At 47.4% G+C, this 19846-nt stretch overlaps 1 long non-coding RNA gene across 5 annotated transcripts in view; it reads left to right on the top strand.

Annotated features, from left to right (window-relative positions):
- Window positions 1-19846, top strand: part of LOC147826173 (uncharacterized) — a 58914-nt gene that overhangs the window by 19995 nt on the left and 19073 nt on the right. Inside the window, exons 2-3 of one of the 5 annotated variants that reach the window (XR_015439084.1) lie at window positions 1719-9860; window positions 10645-10780. This is a non-coding gene — a long non-coding RNA (uncharacterized LOC147826173). Of the gene's footprint in view, window positions 1-1718; window positions 13959-19846 lie in introns of those variants that run through there. The other 4 variants (XR_015439085.1, XR_015439083.1, XR_015439082.1 and 1 more) reach the window with 4 other exon arrangements.

Raw genomic sequence — 19846 nt, 5'->3', positions numbered from 1 at the left:
TCCCTTAGCTTCCGGCAATGACCAGGGGAATAAGAATGTGACAGTTGTGTAGGGAGGAGAAAGTGCAGACACAAGGAACTTGAACCTGGGATAGAGATGAAAGGGTTAGAACATGGAATTCAGGTGAGTGCCCCAGGTTGGACTGGAGAAGAACTGAGCATGAGTGTAGAGAAAGGAGGCCCTGGGCTTGGTGTGATGAGGGTTGAAACAGTTCAAACCTAATGGTCTCCCTTGACTCTGAGCAGCATGAGGTCGGTTTAGAGGGGGTGTTTGAGGCTTGAGGAGAAAGTCAGGATCATAAATAAATATCAGAGGTGAGGAGATCATTTTTGGGTAGTTGTAGCATGTAAGGTAACATAACAGATGGAGGAGGTGGAGAAGGAAGGGAGGAAGTATTCTGGCAACAGTGAGCTTCATTAAGCAGCTGGGTGTGGTGGGCTAGGGGAAGAGGGGTGGGGATGATGGAGGACTCTAGTCGGTGTGAATGGGGGCTGTGCTGTCAGAGAGAACTTCAGAAGAAGGAAGTGGCGGGGAAGGAGGCGCGCAGTCGGACTCCACGGAACCTGAGTTGCCCACGTCACGTCCGTCCGGTGGACCATCAGGGCTGGGACAGACTGGAACCTCACGGATGGGCTCGGGACTTGTGCACCTAGGGGAGTGGCCGCGCCTATGGGTGGGGCTGCTGAGAAGGGATGGGGGTTTGAGGAAATCCTAAGGGGCAGGAGGATGAAGAGGAAGCAGTAAAACAACCCACAAAGGAACCAGAAGGAAAGCAGAGTAGTCCACGTGATAGGATGCCAAAGGAAGAGTTTAAAGAAGGAAGTGAGTGAGCGTTAGTGTCAAGTGCACTCACGTGAAAGCAAATCACAGCAATAACATCGTGATAGCATCGTGTACTGGGTGCTTCCACCATGCCCGGCGCTGGGCCACACACTTTCCTTGCGTTAATTTAGTTACACCTTATGACACCCTCTATGAGATAGATGTTAGGGTTTCTATCGAGGTGTCGTCCAAGAGCCTCGTGTGCTCATAGGTGGGGCTTTGTGTGTGGGGGGTGACTGGGTTTGGGGGTTCGGTGGGGTCTGGTCGGAAGAGGCGGTCACTGTGGGTGTGACCCGGGAGGGCTCACCTCCCGCCTCAGCTCCTCCCCTCGCTTTCTCTCTAATGGAGGTGCTCAGTCCTCTGACTGTGTAGAAGGGGGCACGGCAGGGGCTAAAGAAGGCAAGGCAGTAGGGACTTGGGTAATTTCAAGTACATGGGGGCCGGGGGTCAGTGCCTCAGAGTGGGCAAAGACAAAGACACTCGGAGCTCGCCACCACTTATTGAGTTCATATAATAAGGGGGGGGGGATGGGGTGACTCAGAGGGCGACAGAAATCCGATGTTGACGCGGATCTTATGCTGATGAGGACGGGGAGAAGAGCAAAACATCCTTACAACAGTAGGTGAGAGAGTTAAACTGATAAGGAATCTGTCCCTCCCCTGATGAAACCTTCCTCCTTTTAAAAATTACTACTGGGTTCTCAAAGAACCCGGATGTCTGCAGGTGATGTAATCTTGCCCTTGAGCATCACAGCATCACAGGACCATTGAGGCCTCAGCTGTGACTGGAGGCAAAACGGAGTTATATTTCCGCGTGCCACAGCTGGCTCTCGGGCATGGACGTTAGGCTTCAGACAGCTCTGATCGTAATTTAATTATGAAATGGTTTTCCCCAAGGTTATGTAGAATGGCTCTTGACATCGCTCTGCTTCCTGTCTGCCATGCCCTGAGCAGCTTTCCTCTGCCATGCGGTTCTACCCTGGAGCCAGATGACTGTGGACTGAAACCTCTACAAACCGTGAGCTGCAATAAACCTCTGCTCTTTTAGGTGGAGGGTGTCGGGTGTTGTGTCCCAGTGGTGAGAAAGGTACTGGGACAGTAGGTGCTGCATTGTCTCTTATTTTATAGACAGGAAAACTGAACACAAAGAGATGAGCAGCCTGACCCAAGCCACATAACTGCAGGGTGTGGCTCCACCCCATATTGTTACGAAACACCAGATCTCTAGCTAAAGGAGATGCTTTTCCTGTTTGTTGATGTGGATTTATATTTCCGACATAAATCTATCTTCCATATCTACATGCTCAAAGTTGAGAAAACCCCTCTAGGTATCTTCCTGAAAGAGTTAGAGTCATCATATTACTTAGTACGTAATTCTTAATAGCTAAAGCTTAGAAGGGGCCAATTGGTGCATCAACAGGTGAGTGGATGAAGGAACTTTGTTGTTTACACACCACGGAGCACTATTCTGCTACAAAGAAGGTTAAACCTGAGTCATTTGTAGGTAAATGGATGCACCTTGAGACCATAAAGTTAAGTGAAATAAGTCAGACACACAAGCTTAAATATTACATGAAACCCAAAATATAAAGAGCAAAATAAAAAGATAGACAACAGGAAATAGGGAGACGGATCTTTCTCAAATAGGAAGGGGATCGAGAGATAGAGGGAGGGAGGGAAGGGATGAAACAAGAATGAAGATGTGTTATGTGCAGGTACCACTCCCTCCGCGGAATGTAGTCCTTATGTACTGCCGACATGGGCTCATAAAAACAAAAGAAAAGTTGGGGTAACGGTCTCCTCTCCTTCCTCACTGAGCTTCGGAGGAGGAAACCTTTGTTTCCTGGTGAGTGTGGAGGATGGTACCATGTTTTAGTAACTGAAAAGCAGTACAGATCTCAGGTCTTTAGAGCTAGCATCTCTGTGCCCCTCGTCCAGGTTATTTGGGGAACCCCGTTAGCTCCATAGTACCTACAACCGGGATGACACGGGGCAGCTGGGCGACTTCCGGGCAGTTTTGGTCCCAGCCCCTGGTGAGCCTGCAGCACAGCACGTGTGGGACAGTCCTGGCTCCTGGGCCTCTCTGGCCTCACTCGGCGCTGCACGCCGGCCGGACAGAGCACCCTCGGGTCCTGTATGGGCCCCCTCCCCAGGGCCTTTGCACTCGCTGCCCCTTCCAGCTCTCTCCTCTGCACTTCCTGGCGGGACCACGTGTGGAGAGCGAGCCTTTCCACACCGCCTCTGAGCTCAGCACCCTCTGGCTTAAGACCTTCAGTTGTTTTTCCATGGTGCTCGTAACAAAATCCACTTAGGATCAGTGTCCCTGATGTAGTGCTGGGGCACCTCCTCCGGGCAGTCTTCCCCGACTGGCTGGTCCTCCCTGGCATGCTTTAGGCTGCACTCGGAGGGACTAACTTGGAGCCCTTAAGTCTCGTGCTGCCTACCCAGGCTTGTCACTGTCCTCTCGAATGACTGTCCCACTGCTGTGACAATTCCCCTATGTGTTTCCAGGACCTGGCCAAGCTCCTTGCCCAGCGCAGACCGGCTGCCCTTGTCTATTGGCCTTTGAGTGGACAAGGAAGGAGGAAGTGAGAGGCACTCCGACAGAGAAGAGTCCCTTTCCCTGCAACTCCAGGAAAACCTGCAGGCTCCCCACACCTGGCGGAAGCAGGAGGCAGCCATGCCCGCAAGGCTAAAGTCCTGGCCTACAGCCCCAGCAGCCTTCCTCCAGAGTTTACCCAGTGCACACACCTGAGAACTGGCCCAGGAGGGCCAGGTAGCTGGCATGTCCCTGCGAGAACAGCCAGCAGGTACAGAGTGCCCTGGAGGCTGGTCCTCTGGGAGGGAGGGTGACATCCAGAAACTGGCCTGGCTGATTTTTATCAAGCCACCTTTCAGTGAAGTTGTATGGTGTGAAATGGAACAATGCAATTGCTTAACCATCACCGCCTGCCGCACCATCTAGTCAGAGGTGATTTTTGCTCAACCGGATGGGGGGAAGTCGTTATGAAGCCTTAATAAAAATTTTTTTTTCTGGATGTAGGCAGCAGACTTTAACAATTAATATTGCTGCAATCTAGCTTTCTACACTGTTTATTGAGCTTTAAAAAGAAGTGCCACCCTTAAGCCTGAACCCCTTAAGTATTTTTTTATAACCGAGGCTAAGATGGAGGTGGTGTAGCTAATTAAATAACATAGGTCAGAGGCTTTGTTGTTGTTTCCATACTGGGGATTGAACCCAGGGACTTCACACAGAGCTACAGCCCCGTCCCACTCTTAACTTTTTATTTTGAGAGGGGTCTTGATAAGCCACTGAGTCGCCCAGGTAGCGCTCCAGCGTGTGATCCTCCTGCCTCAGCCTCCCACAATGCTAGAATTATAAGCAGGCTCCACCCTGCAGGCTGATACTTCGCTCTTATCCCCAAGAGGAAGCACACTTTCTTAGAGCGTATTGGGAGTAAGAAATTGAGAAAAGTCAATTTCATTAAACCAATGCCCCGTTCTTCCCTGACCTCCCAATCCCTTCTCCTTGCTCCACTCCCCTCCGATTCCTACCCCTAACTCCCTCAGCTTGACTCTAAGTCCCACTTCCTTGTTCACAATGAGACCACAGCAGTGGCCTGAGCAGTCTGGCATCCTTCTCACTGTACAGCTCGTGGGGACCAAAGCTAGGGATGAAAGTTTGGGGCACGATGGATCCTTGTGAGAGAAAATGACGAAACAAGGTTGATTTACTTTATCACAATACACAGACTCGAATACAAAGAAATCTGCCTGGCAACACAGGGCTGGTGGCTCTCTGCCCTGTGGGCTCTGCCTGGCCATCGTGCACCAGGGAGCCAGCCCTGTGCTGACCGAGTCTGCCCTGGAGATGTGCAGACTTTGCTCTGGGCATTATTTCCTAGACTGCATGGTGTGACAGCAGATCACACAGCACTTCCGGGGTATTAAGATGATAAGTCCTCTACAGGAGGGGTGTGCACAAATCCCACGGCATCTTATTCTGAAAGGACTCGAGCATCTGTGAGTTTTGTTAGCCTTTCTGCGGGAGGGCTCTGCACACTGAGGTACCAAGAGTCCCCCCCAGTGTCCAGGAACACTGAACCCCCTCTGACCAGCCCTTCCTGCCAAACTCTGTCAGAAGCGTGGGGAGGTGGGGCGTCCCAGAGCCTGGGGACTGTCTGCAAGGCTGCCTGTCCTGGAGGCCACAGGAGGGCTTTCCTCTGGTCCATCCCTCAAGTGCATCTCCAAAAGTGGAGGAAATGACTTTATTACCACGAACACTTTCAGTTCTAATTACAACTGCTCTTCCTTTCTGCTTACTTGTTTGCTTTTGAGAACGCTGTGACTGTTTTTTGCAGAGAGGGATGCAAGGGCGCTTCTCAGAGGTCCTCAGGCCTGCGTCCTGTAGGCCGCTGTTTCTGGGGCCAGTGTCTTTACTCTGTCCTCGGCCCCAGCTTCTGGTGTCCCCGGCCTTGGATGAAGTGGACATGCAGACACCGGTCAGATGGTCAGCCCTGAGCCCGGCGCTTCAGGGACATCGTGAAGGCTCCTTCAGAGCAACGTCTGCACTGTGTCAGTGGAGATCCTAATTCAATCTTTTGACCTTCATATTTGCTCCCGTGCCAAAAGTGAGTCATGGTGTTTCCAAATGGTTTTATGCAGTTTCTAATACTGCTCAGCTTTGGGGATTTTGTTCCTTGTTTCTTTTCTCCCCAAGGCATAAGCTCCACCTAGACTTTTGTAAAGGATCTCTGTGAAGATGGCCTCAGACCCACATAGACTTTCTGTGTCTTTCCTTCCGGTGGCCCAGTGAACAAAGACTGTCTTGGGGAGAGTCCACCACTCCAATCATTACCAGGCACTTCCAGCGGCATCGCCTTGCCTGCTGTGAAGGGGTGGCTTGAAGAAAGCTTAGGTGGGCTCTGGCCTCTGCTGTTATGACCTTAACTATAGGAAGACCCCTAGCTTAATTATGAAAGATGGATCGAGCTCTTTTCTCAAAGCTGAAATCCCCTTTGAATTGGGTGGTATACAGGTAGGCTTCCCTTAGGGGCCGGAGAGTCAAGTGACTGGAGAAAGAAAATTAGGCAAGGCTGGAGATACAGCTCAGTGCTTGCCTAGCATGCATGGGGCTGGGTTCAGTCAATTCCAGTTCAAAAAGCAGAACAAAACAAAGACCCTAGAAAATCAGTATGGATGTAACCCAGTGCAAGGGAAGCCTATTTCGGGAGGCACAAGAAACCTGTGTTCATACCTGCATGCCTCTTTCCTCTGTGGACTCACAACAGAGAGAGGAAAGGAAGCAGAAAAGGCCATCATCATCTTCCCCATCTGATGTGTTCATTTCATGCATCCTTCCCTCCCTTCATCCCTCCATCCCTCCCTCCATCCATCCCTCCCTCCAGCCATCCATGCATCCATCCATGCATCCCTCTATCCATCCACACATCCTTCCATGCATCCATGGATGCATGATGCATCCATCCCATGCATCCATGTATCCATCCACGCATCCATCCCTCCATCCACGCATCCCTCCATGCATCCCTCCACCCATCCTTCCACTCAAGCATCCATGCATCCCTCCATGCATGCATGCATCCATCCATGCAACCCTCCTTCCCTCCATCCATCCATGTATCCCTGCATCCATCCCTTCATCCATCCATGCATCCACCCTGCATCCCTCCATCCCTCCCATCTATCCCTCCAAACCTGCTTCTGTGCCCACTTCCTCCCTTCTGCACCTGTCTGTCCCCTCCATGGGGTGGCCCATATAGGAGTCTTTCCTGCTGCCCTCCTAGACCCACTGGGACATGTCCAGTGGATTCTCTGTTGCTGTTTTCTTCTCCCCTGTTTTCCTGCTTGATTACGCCCTGTCCCCTCTCCTGATCCCAGGGGCCTGTACTTCCATCTGCCCCATCGGGACACACTGCAGCCGAAGTGTAGGTCTCCATGCTTGGCTTTGGGCTCTGGCTTCTGGGACATGGTCCTTCCACCTCTACATGGCCTCCTGGTCTCCAGCATGGCTTCTGTTCTGGCTGAAGCCCACCCTTCCTGGTGCAGCAGGTAGAGATGGGCAGTTCCTTTGGTCCAGTGTGGCTTTTACTCAAGTGGCAGAGGTTGGCACAAGAGAACAGGTGGAAAGATGGGACCCGAAGGGGCACTGGAGAAGCCAGACCTCCTTCATATGTTGCCTCAGCCCACAGGGAACCCACAGAAGGTCAGGCTCTGACAGTACATGTTAACCAGGGAGCATTAGGTGCAAAATATCGTGCAAGGTCTCCTGGTCTCAATTTAGGGTGGGATTTCATCACCACAAATCCATTGCAAACAAAATATTATGACAAAAATGCTTTTACTAGCTAGGCTTGGCGGTACACGCCTGTAATCCTAGCTACTAGGGAGGCTGAGGCAGGAGGATTGCAAGTCTAAAGGCTAGCCTGGACAACTGAGTGAGACCATCTCAAAATAAAATGAAAAGAGCTGGAGAATCCCTAGTACAATACTGGAGCACCTCCAAAATTACTACAGCCAACCTAGTAATCATCATGGGACACAGCATGCTCTGCACCTCTCAGCACAGCCACATTGGCCTATTTAAAATAAAGTGCTGGAAGCCTCATGAAACTGATTGAATGCTGTGCTGAGCAAAAAAACAAGATGGCTGTGGGGTGGTTTTGCAGTACTGTCAAGCTGGAAAATCTCAGGCAGACGGTGTAAGTCAGGGACCATCTCTATAAGACATGTATGTGAACACCTGGAACAGTGCCTGACAACGTATTCCAGACCTGTTTGTGTTTTTTTTTAATGTTCTCAAATGTTTCTTTATCTGACAGTAAAAAAAGGAGGAAGATGCTGGATTTATCTCAGTTGTACTTTGTAACTTCTCAGTTTATCTTTTTTTTTTTTTTTTTGATACCAGGGATTGAACTCGTGCTTTTGAGGCAGGTGGCAGAACCACTGAGATAAACCACTGGCCCACTTCTCAGTTTATCTTGAAAGCAATCTTTTCTGGTACCTATATGAATTTGAGAATGAAATTACTTATATTTGGCTATAACTTTCTTATTAACATATCAACATTTAAGCATACAAATGTAATAAACTTTTCCAATTTTTTAACTTACTTTTTTAAACCTAAGCCAATTTGTATTGACATCTAGATTACACGTGCATATAAAACAGACACACCCCTCAACTGTTCCTAAGATATGCTGCTTACAAGTGTTGTTCTCCTTGGGCAGAATTAAATTTTTAGAGGAACATAGTTTAAGTGGGAACAAATAAGCAGACCTCCTCATGACATAAACTAGATAAAACCAACAACTATTAAACCAACAATTCTACCAATCTCTCTTTCCTATCTTAAATACAGGAGGTGTGATCAAAATGTACAGTGAATGTTTAAATTAAAAAAATTATTACAGCAGGACATACTTCCATGAATCCCCCTCAGAATACTCTCCATAGGTTCAAACACTCTCATCCCAAAGTTCCTGCCCCTTTCTGAAGCAGTTCTGCATATCTTCTCTCGTGCCTTTACAAAGTGTATCAAAACTACAGTGAAGGCTGCTGTCAAGTGCCATCTGATGGAAAGGCAGCTCCTAAAAACATGAGTGTGTCCTCATCCACTTCAGTCACCCGATCTGGCACCGTGTGACATCTGGCTCTTCCCCAAGTCAAAATGACCACGAGAGGGAAACGTGTTCAATCGATTCAGGACACCGAGGCAGCCAGGACAGCGCAGCTAAAGACTCCCAGGAAGGACTTCCAGAAGTGCTTCAGAAAGTGGCAAGGAAGATGGGATGAGTGTGTACAAAGTAAAGGGGAGGACCTTGAGGGGAATTCACGGCAATGGGTCCTTTACTGCAAATTTTTTAAAGAAGTTTAAACATTCACTATATTTTTTGAACACATGCATACAAATGTGCACAATGAGTGTGCATGAGCTACAACACTGATATGTCGGTGAAGGGCTGCTCTAGATGGGCTGCTGTGACTGGTAGAGGCCGGGCGGAGAGCGCACAGGTGAGCTGAGGCACTGTCCACACTCCCTTGAGGTAGTGCAGGTATCCAGGTCTTCCTGGGCTAAGAGGCTGATCTGGGTCTTTGGGTTTTTTTTTTTTGGTACTGGGGATTGAGCTTGGGTTCTTGGGCTTTCGAGGCAGGTGGCGGAACCACTGAGCTAAATCCCTGGCCCCCTTTGGGTCTTTCTTGCTCCATTGTGCTCTGTTTGGCTGTTCTATATTTGTTTGTTTCACTGTTTTATAAATAGGGCAAAGTGGGACATTCAACTAGTCCAAGAACACTTACTGTACCCCATAAACACCGAGTCAAGCATGTTTATTTATTCTTCTGCAAATACAGCAGATCTGTACCTACAATTATTTTTTAAGAGAAGAAACGTTAAGTCATCTGAAGAAACAGGTGGGGCCTGGGGCTTGAGCAAAGGAGTGAGAGGGGAGAGCTGGCTGGGGTGAGTGTGGGCCAGTGGAGGGGCCTGGCCAGCCCTAGCAGGCCTTCTCCAGGAAGGCTTTGCAACACCAGGTGTACTGCTGGTACACCAGCTCGAAGTCAGACTCATACCCATAGGGTCTTCAATGATGAGCTGTTTCTGTGGATCATAGCTTCCAAGCAGTTCAATTTTAGCTTTGCAGTATTTAAAAAATTTTTTTTGGTACTGAGGATTGAACTCTGGACCTTGCACTTGCAAGGCAGGTGCTGGAACCACTGAGCTAAATCCCTGGCTCTGGATTTGCAGTTTTTAACTCAATTGCTTTTTCTATTCAGATCTCTCAGATTGCTTTCATCCATGCACAGTATGTAGTCAAACATTGCAAAGTCCTCCTTGGTGACCTGCCAGGCAACGTGACTCATGGGGATGCCATGCTTCTTCATGCAACTTTGCCCTTGATAGTCAGGGGGGTTTCCCACTTCATATGTAGATGTGGCTGCACTGTCTATTCTCCAGTTATCTGAAATGTTTTGATCAGTTACAAGTTTTCTGAAAACTGCTTCTGCAATGGTTGACCGGTAAGTGTTACCCAGACAGTGAACAGCACGGACTTCAGCCCAGACTCAGCCATGTTCCCGTGTGGTCACTGGGGCCCAGCGTTCCAGATCTGTTAGAGATGTTCTCTGGTTTCTTCCTTCCTTCCTTCCTTCCTTCCTTCCTTCCTTCCTTCCTTCCTTCCTCTCTCTCTCTGTCTTTCTTTGCCTTTCTCTCTCCCTTTTTTCTTTCATTTTCTCTTCCTTTCTTTCTCTCTCCCTCTCCCCTCCCCCTCCCCCTCCCCCTCTCTCTTTCTGCTAAGTTGTCCAGGCTGGTTTTGACCTCCTGGGCTCAAAAGGTCTTCCTGTCTCAGCCTCCCCAGGGTAGACTCCAGGTGCAGTCTACCATACCTGGTTCCCTCCATCTTTTATACTAGAATACACTAATATGATGTGTTTTGTGCATATATTTTAAAAATAGAGTGGAGCTTTCCAGTGCTAGACGCCTTTCCCAGGGTGTCTGGCAGTCTCGGCAGCTCTCAGGTGACACCAGGCCGGCTGCATAGCAGAGGCTCTGCTCGGGCTGTGTGGCCGTGCCCGCGTGCTCCCAAGGCTGCGTGTGACCAGAGCAGGACGAGAGGCCTCTGGGAGGACGCTAATGTGCCATGGGCGCTCAGCTCGCAGGGACACCGACCATTGTGTCCCAGGGAAAGGGCGCAGTTAATTGCCGGGGAAGTTAACCCAGGGCCACCACACATTTATGTTTATTTTTTTCGGCTGACTGAGTGTAAACTTCTTTTCTTCTTGTGGGTTATCCGCGTTAAAACAGCAGGACCTGGGACGTGGAAAGTACTGTCCCTGCTTGGTTCCTGGCATGGGTCCTGGACCCTGCAGATACCGGAAGCTGCGGATGCTGGAGGTCCTGCGTCATCTACCCAGCCCATGGCGTTGCTTAGGGAATGATGGTAAGAAACATGTCTGTGTGTGCTTAGTACAGAGCACGCCCCCCGCCCCCTCCCGCCCCCGATATTTCCCGTCTTCGGTTGGTGAAATCCTTGGATGTGGAATCCATGGACGAAGAGGGCCAACCGGCCGGCTTAGGGTTTTCACCAGGGTGTGGCAGATTCCAGGTTCATAAACGATATAGCTACTGTGTGCAAATTTCCTTACTTACCATGTGCTCTGGTTTTTTTTTCTTCTGAGACAGGGTCTTGCCATATAGTTCAGGCTGGCCTTGAACTCAGCTATATAGCCCAGGCTGGCCTCAAACTCACAGTGCTCCTCCTGCCTCAGCCTCCCAAGTGCTGAGATCACAGGTGTGTCCTGCTATGCCTAGCTTCTGGCTTTGTTTTAATTGCTCTATTTCCACATCTCCATAGCAATGAGTAGATCTAATGTCTCAGGGCTCAATTAGTTGTGTGTTGGTATTGTTATTATAATACATAGAAGGGTTTTTAGACTCATTGGTCTTGATTGAGAACTGGGAAAGACTGTATCATTTTAGTTATTGTCAAATATATATACATTTTATATTTATACACTATATATACTATGTATTATATACTATAGTACCTATATATTATATACTATGTTATTATTATATACTATATTATATATTATTATACTATATATTATAATAATATAGTATAATATATATATATATATATACACACACACACACACTATATATAATATATATGTATTGTTTTTGGTACTGGGATTGAACCCAGAGCCTTCTAACTGAGCTACTTCCCTAGCCCTTTTTAAAAGTTTTAACTTTGTGTGTGTGTGTGTGTGTATGTGTTCCCCCTGTGTGTTACTGATCAAGCTCAGGGTCTTGTAGTTGTTAGACAAGTGCTCCACCACTGAGCTACGACCCAATACTGAGTTTTGCTTTCTTCCCTTTGGGTCCCAGGGAATGAACCCAGTAATCTCAGCCCTCCCTTTTATTTCAAGGGTCTTAAAAGTTTTACCTTTTGAGACAGGGTCTCACTAAGTTGCTAAATTGCCCAAGCTGGGCTTGGATTTGCAAGTCTCCTGAGGACTCAGCCTCCCTGAGTGCTGGGATTACAGGCATGCTCCACTACCCCAGCTTGTCAAATACGTTTGTATTTTCTTTGGGTTCCCATAATTCCTTTTTCAAGCCTCATTGTTCTTCCAGAGCCTAGGTGAAACCTCTTCACAGCATTGGACTGGAGGTAGAAGAAATACCACTCTTAAGAAGCAGTCTTCGTTTTATGGAGCTGGTAGGGTTGCAGTAATCTCTGACCCCAGGAATGTCCCCATGCCTGTGCTAATGGGCTGTGTGGGGATGAACTTCTCTCCATCCCAGAATACTATGTTTTAGTGGCACAACAACACCAGTGCCACCGTGACACACACTTGGCCCCGGAGAGATTGAAACATGTTAAAGCAGAATGATTTCCACGTTATGATACATTTGGGCATTTTCCTTTCTTGCTAATGAAACAAAACAAAACAAAACAAAACAAAACAAAACAAAACAAAACAAAAAAGCCTAGGAAAAGCCTAGCAAGTATTTCATTAACATTGAGAACCAAGCCATCCATCGCAGTCCCTGGTGACCCCGGGGTGCTGGGCTTTGATGTGGTACCACACACAGCTCCGAGCTGGCCGGAGAGGCCATGGCATCGCTGCCTGGGTTGGTCTTGAGCCTTTTCTCCTTTGCCCCTTCTGGGCCTCCAGTGTCTGAATATTAACCCTGACACCGCGCACCAGGGCCTCTGCAGAGGCTGTGGTCGCCTTGGGGAGCTCCGAGCTTAAACTTCCCGGGGACCCCACTTGCGCTCCCCTGACTGAGCTCAGCACCCTCTCTTCCCGCAGCACCCCACTCCGAGCTCATTCCTTGTTAGGTGAAAAACCCCGTCTTTCAAGACAAGGGCTTGCAGATCAACAATGACTTTTCCTCGGAGCTATTTTTCTTTTTCTAGGAGACTCCTGGTAAAATTACTGGTGCCTTTATCCAAGTAAATAAATCTCCAGTGTGGGGAATTTGAGGTATGTGGCATGTCAAGTTGGGCAGATAATTTTGCCTGGGAGAGGGTCTTCCTAACAGCCCCTACTCCCCACATTTCCCAAGCCATCCTAGCGAAGTTACTTCATGTCTGTTTCCTCGTCTATAAATAAATAGAATGATGATTTTATAATTATTTCCTGCTCCAACATTTTCTGATTCCGTGAAATAAGTGATTCAGAGGCCACCTACTTTGTTTTCCTGAACACGGGTGGCTCACTGATTCTAATAATTTGTGTTGGATATTGGTACACTCAGGCTTTGAGCAATATCATTCACAAGGGCCAGAAGGTGAAGGCAACACAATCAACAGGGTGCTGGACACCTGAAATGTGATTTTTACACACAATGGAATAGTCCTGTTGTTTGTCGTTTTTTTCCGGTACAGGGGATCGAACTTAGGACCTTGCACTCTCGAGGCAGACATGGAGCCACTGAGCTAAATCCCCGGCCCTAGAATAGTCCTGTTTTAAAGAGGAAGGAAATTCTGACACGTGCTGAAACATGGATAAAAATAGAAGACGTTATGCTTGTGAAATGAGCCAGTCACAAAAAAGACGAATGATTCTTTTTTTTTTTTTTGGTAGTACTGAGGATTGAACCCAGGCCCTTCACACTAAACTACATATTTATCCCTTTTTATTTGTTTTTTTTTTTTGGTACCGGGGATCAAACTCAGGACCTTGCGCTTTTGAAGCAGGCATGATGGCACTGAGCTAAATCCCCGGCCCTATTTATCCCTTTTTAAATATTTTTATTTTGAGACACAGTCTTGCTAAATTGTTAAGTTGCCCAGCTTGGGCTTCAACTTTTGTGATTCTCCTGCGTCAGTCTCCCAGGGTGCTGGGATTATAGGTGTGTGTCACTGAATGCCATTTGTATGATTCGATATATATGAAGGGCCTGGAATAGGCAAATTTAGAGAAACAGAAAACAGAATGGTGGTTACTAAGGTTGAGGGGGAGGACAACAGGGAGTTATTGTTTAATGGGTACAGAGTTTCATTTTGGAAGCCTGGAGTGGTCATGCACGCCTATAATCCCAGCACTTGGAAGGCTGAGGCAGGAGGATCTTGAGTTTGAGGCCAGCCTGGGTTACCTAAAGACATCTCACCCCCCACCCCACCCCCCCACCCCACCACCCGCCACACACACATCAAAAAAGTTTTAGTTTGGGAAAATGAAGAGGCTCTGGAGATGGAGTTGGATGGTAATGATGGTGGCATAATGAGAATGTACTTAATGCCGCTGTACAGTTAAAAGTGGTTAAGACAAGGCTGGAGATTTAGCTCAGTGGTTCCACTGCCTGCCTCGGAAGCGCAAGGTCCTGAGTTTGATCCCCGGTACCCAAAAAACCAAAACAACAAAAAACAAACAAACAAACCAAAAAAATCGGAGGGATGGGGATTTAGCTCAGTGGTTCCGCCACCTACTTTGCAAGAGTAAGGTCCCAAGTTCAATCCCTGGTACCGCCCCTACCCCCCAAAAACCTGGATTCTCGATTGATTTCTTTCTCATTAGAGATTTGGTACCCTGAACACTTCCTTCCTCTAGGGATGGGATTGTTGGTTCTGTGTGCAGCAGGCCCCTTTGAGATCTGGGATCAGGTGCTGGAGTGGGGAATGGTTTATGTCGTTGCACTGACTTACAGGATGTGTTGATGGCTGGAAGGAGATTGTGGCTGTCACATGGCTGGGTCTGCCTCACTTCCTGTGGCTGAATGAGGTCTGGGCTGTGGAGGAGGAGGCCCGTTTACAGTCCAAGTCCCCACCACCCTCGGGGACGCTTCCTGTGGCGGTGCAAGCAGTCTCAACAATGGTCCTGAGTCCTGATGAGCTTTTGTCAACAACAGGCAACCTCGAAGAGACACCAGTCTGCCCAGAGTGGGCAGTTTCTTTCCAGAAGTGCCATGGTTTTGTCAACAGAGCCTCTCATTTGGCACTGGAAGTCCTGCTCCTTCATTCTTGGTGATCCTGGGGACATCACCTGGCTCCTTTAGCCTTTGGCTCCCTATTGGTTTCCTTGGTGACAGTCAATTCAGGTGACTGCCTTAAAGGCATTTGATCACCAGGAAAGGGCTAAAGAAATATTCGGTGTTATCATTACTCCAGGGGCAATTACTGTGTGCTGCAAAGATGGAGATGTTGGTTCACGTGATAACTGGCTTTCTTAGATTTTACCGTCACCGTTAGCAGTATCACTCGAAAAGCTACACCATTTCTTATTCATGTTATTGTTTGATGCATTTCACTGAATGTCCTTTCACGATTACAGAGTTCTGTTCCATGTGCTGTGCCCTTGAATTAGGTGCCCGCCCGTGGCAGAGGAACTGGATGGCGCCCTGTAAGGCTGAGCACTTGGTCCCTGGTCACCCAGCGGCAGGGTTGAGGCTGTCATGCAGGATTCTTTATATATAAGGCCTGGTGTGCTCTTGCCGGCACCCCAAGCCTGGCCGTTCCCGAGGGCATTTCCCCATTTACCTTGCATGACCTTGGGCAAGTTGGTACAAACTGAAGACCAACAAGCTGAAGGTCATGGCTACACAGAAGCTCTTTGCAGATCTAAAACTCAGAATTTCCCTGGTGTTCCCTTTGGAGGCAGAGTATACTTAGCAGATTTTGGGCTCATCACCCCTTCATGTGATTCAGCCTCCCCACCGGGCTGGGAATGCCGGTGGGGACAATAACTGAATCATCAACACAGCCTGTGGCCCCTGCTCCCATGTTGGTTACATACATAATGTACTTCTTCTTTGTTGTTAATTTTAAAGGCAAGAAGCATATTATTTATTAGCCTTTCCAACATAGTCTATTTAGAGCAGTTATTACCTATTTTGCAAACACTTTTTAGGGATAGGTACATATTGTGGTGTTTGACCATGCAAATAAAAGTTTATTATTATCCTCCAATGCTGCATATAAAAAGAGACATTAATATCTTACATTTTCCCTCCCTGTGGCTAATGCCAACCAGCAATCTGCGTTAACCATTTTCAGACTGTTCTTATAGGCGGGAGGTAAAAGGACTTCTGTTGTTTGTGAGTGCACATGGCAGACAGTCAGAGGAAAGGTAGTTGGTTAAGGTTTTAGTGATATTTCCATTTTCGGATGTGTGGATCCCTGTGGAAATTCTGGCTGGAAATGGGAGGGGCAGAAATGCTGGATCTGACTCCATGCAAACCCGTAAGGCTGCTCACGCTTTGCTTCAGCGTGGGCCGTCCAGACAGAGTCTGTGACGGTGGCCATGAAAAGCATCAGCTGAGACGAGCTAACCCAGAGCCTACTAAATACCAGCCCTTGTCCTGCCCAGAGCCGGTCTGTGTTCTGCAGGGATGGGTGATGCTAGTCAAGGAAATTATAGGCTGTCTAGCCACCAGGCTTTCCAGAAAGATTATGGGGTGACTTATTGATCTTTAGGTGGGTCAGGGGTTTTGAGGGAAGGTTAGATTTAAAGCCTGTAGTTAGAGTTGGAAAGGCTGGGTTTGGAGTCTCAGAGAGATGTAGATATGAGGCTCTCTTCCTGGTTCCCACCCAGCCAGGCTCACTCCCTGGGGACATGGGTGACACAGCTGGCTCGTCAACTCCTCCACCTTACAGAGAGGGACACTGTAGTTGAAAAAGTGAAGTGAGTTGCTCACATTCCTCCCTGGTTAACATCAAAACCAAAACCACAGCCCACATGCTCTGGTGGCTCCTATGACTGAGAGTCCTCCCAAGGATGCCCTATGACCTGATCATTCAGTTTCAGTGATTCACCGTCAGATTTGCTATACCTCTTGATGGCTTTTCTGGAGATTCAGAGGTTCTGTTTTTAATGCATTTCATGTTTAATGAAAGAGATTGTTCTGGGGCCAACCAAAAAAAAGTGGATGCAAGAGAAATTCGGGAGGATTCAGTGTAAATAACAACCGTGGCTCCTGGTCATGGGATAAATTATGTCCCTGCAAATTCATATGTTGAATTCCTAACCACTCTGTATTAGTCAGGTTTTCCATTACTGGAATAAAAATAACCACAACTTAAAGGAGAGGTTTAATTTGGCTCACAGTTTTGGAGGATTCAGTCTATGGTTGGTTGGCTCCAAGGCAGAAATGGCATGGTAGAAGGGCATGGTGGAGGAGAGCTGCTCAACTCATGGAAACCAGGAAACAGAAAGAGCAGAGGGGAGGAGCTGGGGACAAGAAGACACCCTTTCAGTTCATGCCCCCCAGTGACCTACTTTCTCCAACCAGGCCCTGACTCTGAATATGTGAGGCTTTAGGGGCTGCTTTATATCCCTTCCATAACCCATCCATCTCATAATGTGACTTATTTGGAAATACAGTCATTGGAGATATAATTAGTTAAAACAAGGTCCTACTGGATTAGGGTAAGTCTCTTATCCAGTGTTATTGGTATCCTTATAAAGAGAGAAAATTGGACACAACATAATATGAATGCCATGTGAGGATAAAGACAGTGGTTGACATGATGATCCAATAATCCATGGGACCAAAGACTGAAGCAAACCAACAGAGGCTGGAAGAAAGGCATGGAATAGATTCTCCCTCACAGCCTCAGAAAGAAGGGTTAAATTAAATAAGCATGAAATCATAGGTCTGTGTCTCCATACTTACAGTTCCCAGGTAGAAGCCACAACATAACTTAGTAGTGTATTTCTGTAACAGACAACTGGGGTTTAGCTGAGTTTCAGTCAATCACAAACAGCTGACTGATCACATCATGCTCAAATAAAACAAATACCCCACTGTAGCCGGTCAAGTGATACCTCTATTTTGCATCCTTGTTTGGCTTATAACTTGGTGGGGTAGAGCTCACGGGACCTCTTCTGATTCTTTTTTTTTTTTTTGGAAGCGGGGATCGAACTCGGGACCTTGTGTTTGTGAGGCAGGCAGCAGAACCACTGAGCTAAATCCCTGGTCTCTTCTGATTCATGAATTGTTTTTTGCTCAGATAAACTCTGTTAAATTTAATTTGTTTAGTTTTCTTTTAATAGAAGCAACCCTGCCAACACCTCAGTTTTGGATTTTCAGCCTCCAGAATTGAGACAGTAGATTTCTGTTGGTTACGCCTCGCAGTCTATGGAAACTCTAGTACATTAATACATTCTTTCATTCCATATTCTTCATGAATGAGCACCTCATTGCTTGTCTGTTGTGTCATTTTCCTTCAGCTGTTTTTCTCTCAGCCAAATATTTAATGCTCTCTAAAATATTTTTAAGTACTAAAATAAGCTTGGTTACAGGAAAAAAATTTTAAGGGCAAAAGAAGTACCTCCATTCATTTTAAGGCTTTGTGTTAGTTGTTGACAATGAAAATGAAAAAAGAACTCTCTCTGAAGCAATTTATGAAAATTTTGACAAATTTTTTCAGCGGCCTTCCTGGCATTCTACTAAGATAATAATCTAGCCATTTATGCTTCAATCCAGCCCCAGGCTTTACACTGCCCCTGGGATTTGTGTCAGACCCTACCTAACGGGGAAGCTGCTCTTTTTCTCTGGCCTAATATCCCCCATGTTTCTGTCACTGGCTCCGGGGGACAACACTGAAAGGTCCTACTGCTGGCTGTGGGCCTCTTTGGGGTCCGCTCTTGCACTTGTCTTGCCTTTGCTGACCACTAGGAAGCCATGTGAGACCTTCACAAGGGCAGCACTGTGATCATCACAGGCCCTCAAGGGTCACCTTGGCTGTGGAGGGCATGGAATTCAGTGTTGTTCACTCACCCGGGCCTCTTCCAATAGCACTGTGCTAATGAAGCTCCTAGGGGGAGTGAGAGCAGGTGTGCATGTGAGGAGACGTCTTCCCAGGGCCTGGGGTACCTGTGTTCTTAGCATCAGTGAGGCTGATGGATGGAGACAGAGCAGAGGGGGCTGGTACCCCTGAGAACCCCAAGACCACAGCTGCTCCACGAAGCTCACCCATCCCCAGAATCCTGGCTGGATCAAAGTGCTGTGCTCCACACAGACCACCCTCTGCTGTTACCAGCACCCTTTCAGGTGGGTTCAAATGCAGTTAGGTGACAGCTGTTTTTTAGAGCAACTCTGTTGTTGACTGTATGAAATGCCCTCTTTGGGGTCAAAGGCAGTCAGTATTGACAGTGTCAGATCATTCAACGTAATAGATTTTCTTTAAGCTTTTTAATTTGAAATAAATGGCAAGCAAGAAGTTGGAAAAGCAGTACAAAAAGGTCTCATGTCCTCATAGCCCAGCTTACTGCAATAGTGACATCTACGTAATGTGGTTCATTATGGAAAACAAGTAGTTGATGTTGGCACCACATAATTTACTAGCTTACAGGCTTTGCTTGGATGTTACTAACTCAATGGATTCTTGAGTCCTAGTCACTTTTCACACTGGCACATTTAAAAGTCTTTTAGGGTCTGTTTATTGTCTAGATGATAGATCTTTTATTTTATTTAATTGCTTTTATTTATTTATGGTGCTGGGGATTGAACTCATGGCCACATATGTGCTAAGGATGTGTTCTACCACTGAGTTACACCCTCAGCCCCTTTCATTTGATAAGTTTTGGTAAAAAGTTCATTCCTAAGATGAAAATTCAAATGACACAAATATATATAAAGTAGAATGGGTCAGTTCCTCTCTTCTCTCATTTGGTCCAAATAGCTACTATTAGAAGTTTGATGTAAATCTTTATGTTAGTCAACTCTCCAGCACTGTGACAAAATACCTGACACACTCTACTTTGAGGAGGAAAGACTTATTTTGGCTCAGGGTTTCGGAGGGTCCAGTCTCTGGTCAGATGGCTGAAGGCTGTGTGGGGCAGAACAGCATGGTGGAAGGGGTGTGGAAGGCAAAGCGCTTGCCTCGTGGCAGCAAGGAAGCAGAGACAGGAGAGACCTGTGCTCCCTGGCTTCCTCCTCCTTTTGTCTTTATTCCATTTGGGCCTGCAGGCTATGGGATAGTGCCATCCATGTAAAGGGTGGGTCTCTCCCCTCAGTTTGTTGTCCCACATGCCGCTCATCTCTGGACACACCC

The sequence above is a fragment of the Heterocephalus glaber genome, unplaced genomic scaffold (assembly GCF_053883595.1).
Source record: "Heterocephalus glaber isolate CG9 unplaced genomic scaffold, H.glaber_assembly_v1.0 deba00001472, whole genome shotgun sequence".
Lineage (NCBI taxonomy): Eukaryota > Metazoa > Chordata > Mammalia > Rodentia > Bathyergidae > Heterocephalus > Heterocephalus glaber.
The sequence above is the reverse complement of the archived record's forward strand: the minus strand, read 5'-3'. Positions and strand labels throughout refer to the sequence as shown.